Here is a 4261-nt window from a genome sequence, read left to right on the forward strand (position 1 = left end):
GGTTATTCTGCCATCTTAACACTAAAATGTATGAGAGAAAGAAGTGTCAAACAATGTAAAAGCTGCAGTCCTTCTAACACATTATGAAAAAATCAACACAAACCACATTGTAACCATTGCAGCAGGTCTCACTGCCCATGGATAACCTGGGTATTATTCACTCTTATCTGCAAGATGGAGAAATGCATCATCCAGTCATGTCTAGTTGATCAGTAAAAGAAACCCTGATAAGAACATCATGATGAGGTATTAAACACTGATGCATTAGTCTGCATTGGATCGGTGGAACGAAGGTGCCTGCCTGGCAGGGCTTCCAGGGTGTGATGCAGCTGCCTCAGCCACCATCTGACAGCAGCTGAGAGCAGCACCTGTGTGTTCAGGGAGGAAAAGGAGTATTTCTGGGTCCTCCTATTCAGATGTTCTGAGACCCACGTTGCAGCTGGAGTTATGGTAAGGTCCAGTTACTGTTTTGCAGTGAAAATTGCTTATACAAAGGAATTTGAGAAGGAATAAAACATCTCAGTCAAATTGCATTGTTGAATTAAAAAATGTTTAAGCATCTACTTTAGCAAGCAGAATTGTTTTTTGTTTCCAGATGTCAACAATAAAAAAATAAGTAGAATCACCATAACTGGTGCCATTTCCTCTGACCAATGACACCTGCACTTGAAATACAGAATAGTTGGCCTGGGTGTGAAGCTTTGCTCTTTGGGCCTGATTCTCTGGAAAATAAATTATTTATGTGAAACTCTTTACCAGCATTTTCCTAAGCTACCATCTGAGTACAGATAACCTGGTGATATATGTGTGTAATCACACATCTTGCTTCTCTTTTGTATGTTTGTTTCTTTCTCTCTTACAAAATACTACATTGTGGGCAAGTTTTTAAATTCCTTTTCAGTGTTTTTGTTATTGTCTACACTAACAAAATATTTTTGTTAATCTGTGGGAATAAATGATACATCTGTAGATTTACCTTTTCATGGCATGGACAGTTCAGTAGAATTCACTTATACTAAAACCAGAATAATCTGGGTTTTTTTTAAGGATAAAAGTGTTTTCTATTCAAATGGGATTGTTCAGCAATCAAATGGAAATTTCCATCTTACGACTGCAGACCCAGTGAACATAGAGGAAACCTCATGTTAAGGCAGTCTACTAAATATGAAATTACTCTTGCAAATTGGTATACAAATAGGGAAGTTAGATTTTTAAAGATAAACAAATTAAAAATAAATGGCAAATTGAAAGTACAACATACCTTCCTTTACAAAAATGTGTGAAGTTAAAGATCTGCGAAGTCCGACCCCCAGTCACAGGCCCTGCCATCTTCCTCCCGTGGCAGAAACATTCACATTATAAGCAGTTTATTTCACTGCAGGAGCAAGTGATGGAGTGCAAGCTTTGCACATTGAATTTATATTTGCTAGGAGAGAAGGGAGGAGAAAATCAATCTGTTGTTCAGTCTACTGCTGCTCCAAGCACAGTTTAACTGTGACTGGTGAAAGGATCTTATTTTAAAAGCTAGAAAAGTGCAGCTTTAACTTCCTTCAGATTAGTGTCTCCCTTTGTGTCTCCCGCACTTTCAAAGTTTTAGCAATGATCTCAGCCTCAAGCAAACAGAACAAAAGAAAACTTTCAGACTAAGTTTTAGTTTACATATCTCAGCAGCAATGAACACTCAGCTTGGCTATGCAAAAGCAAAGACTGTAAATCCTCCCAAATACTGTAATTAATAATTTCTGCAGATGTAAAAAGCCACTGGTAATACTTTTGGCCCCTCCAAATTCACTCCCTCTTCATAGACAGCATCCGTGCTTATATTCTACAGTTCTGTACCTGTCTTTTATTCTACTTATGCCATCTCACTTGTCATACTGACTTCTTTAAAACATCCTGGAGTGTGACAACCGTTTTACATAATTTTCCCTGTTCATATAATTCAGTATTTCTTTTTAGGAGCAAGTAATGATCATTCCAGTCTAAGTGTCAGACATATTAAAGATGTCAATAATTCTTCTTGATAGTGATACTTACATACAGCCTGTAAAAGCAGACCAGATGGGCCTCTTATCCAAGCCCTTCAGCCACCCCCCACGTGACCTCAGCAGAAAGAACACTGAGAACAGGCTGAAATATTTTCCAGAATAAAAGAGCGCACAAAATGCACAGTCTCAAAAACAGGGGTTTCCTAGGGGTTTAGGGATGCAAGGGCCACATATATTAATTGATATAATTAATGGGCTGAAAAAAAAATATTTAAGACAGCTTAAAATCTACTCAGTTTTTTTTTGAGCCAATGAGACTGGTACAGCACATTTTGGGGACTGATGGTAGCCTGGGAAACACCCTTTCAAACACCTTAAACTTTATAAAATACCTGCAAAAAATGCTGGGGAGAGGGAGAGAAAGAGACCTCATTTTAGAAACAGAAAGACAAGGAAAGAAATATCATTGGTTTGTGCACAAAGACTGTCCTGGAGCCAGGTATTAATGTGTGACCCCACCACTAGGATCAACATGAGTTAAGAAGTGTATCTAACAGTATAAAGCTCTTTTAGATTATTCTTCTCAGCGCCCTGCAAAAGTGTATTGCTGATCCAAGTGCCCTCTATAGGACAAACAAACTTCCCCTGCTGAGATCTCTAAAGAACTAATCATTATCTTTTAATTTTGGTGCTGAGGATCAGTCAATGGGTCACGTCCGATTTCACAGCTCAGTGACAACTTGCCTGAAGTGCTGATCCCTTTGGGAAGCTGTTGGTCTGCAGCCCGTCTCTAGAAACACGCTCCGAGCAGGTTTCCTAACACGTCTCTTCCAGCAGGTTCTTCAAGTAGGTAACATTTTTAAATTCTAGGTCTGTTGAAGTGGTCCAGAGACCCCCCCACCTCCTGCAAAGATGCTGAAGCTTTGTTTGGAAATCCCAAGTGGGTGGTGAGACTGAACTACAGTGGCTGGGATCCACTTGTTCCCTAGAAGATAAAGGTCCAGACAAACATTCAGTGACCTGCACATCATGTCCTGGGATGCATCATCTCATTTTAAATGGTGTTTCAGTCAAATGACAACTTGACAAGTTGGGAGGGAAAATTAATTTGCGTAGCAGTGACAATTTTATAGTGTCAATGCTGCTCTTTACCTTAGTCCAGACATTCTGGAGATGTGACTACTTACAGACTCTAACACCAACATTCAGGCTTTAGTAACAAAATAATTAGTGATGAGGACAGAATATTTTTTTTCCAGGGCCAGAAGCCACCTCACTGGCTTTTTGGTGGTGGTGGGTTTGCTGCAAAACATCCCCCAGTTTTTAATTACTCTGGGTCAAACACTAGAGAAATAATTAAATTGTGGAAACATTCCCCAAAGATCAAGTCCTTGTCATTTCTGCTCATCAATAATGTGCACTTCATGCCTACAATTGATTTTTATTTTTGCTGTACGTGTCTGACCCACAACATCCAGCTAAATAACTAGAGGCACAAACAGCAGTGCTGTGTCCTAGAGGCTTCCAGGGTAACAGGGACTAACTCTCACGGTTTTGGCTCAGTAATGAAGTTAAGATCACAAATTATAAACTGCAGCAATAATTGTGGACACCCGTACTACTCAGTATTGTCCCCAGGACCACCCAGTCCAGTGACACTGTTTGCAGGCACAGCAGAGAATTCCACATAAAGACCGAGACACGCTCCTCATGTTTGTCTGTTTTCTCTGCTGAAATGGAGAGAAATAACTCATTATAACATATCTTAAAATAATATTAATATATTAAATATAAAATGTAAAAGCTATGCTACATAATACAAATAATTTCATAATATAAAATTCTAAATAGAGGTAAATAGGTCTTACAATAGAAAAATAACTCGAGTATATGTAAATTAAAAAATAAAAATCATTTAAATGCCAAAAAATTGTATGTTTTATATATGAAGGAATTTAAAATAGAAACAAGTCTGCATAGAGCTGTCCACACTTGCAATGCATTACATAGTAAGTCTAAATGCACATAACCTAAATAGAGATTTATGTGTTACAAGGTGGATAAGCCAACATAGAAGTTCCAAGATACAGAAATGTGAATACATAGAACTGCAGTGATGATACATGTTGAAATAAACTCTAAGTGAAAGTGGGTACATATATGTAAGCATGCCTATGTCTAAATAGATACTGTGAGTGGGCACAGAGAATATACAAATATAACGTATGTATATCGCCCAATGCATTTATTTACTTAAACAGACAGGTGTGCCT

The sequence above is a fragment of the Chaetura pelagica genome, unplaced genomic scaffold, assembly GCF_000747805.2.
Source record: "Chaetura pelagica isolate M959 unplaced genomic scaffold, ChaPel_1.0 scaffold1064, whole genome shotgun sequence".
Taxonomy (NCBI): Eukaryota; Metazoa; Chordata; class Aves; order Apodiformes; family Apodidae; genus Chaetura; species Chaetura pelagica.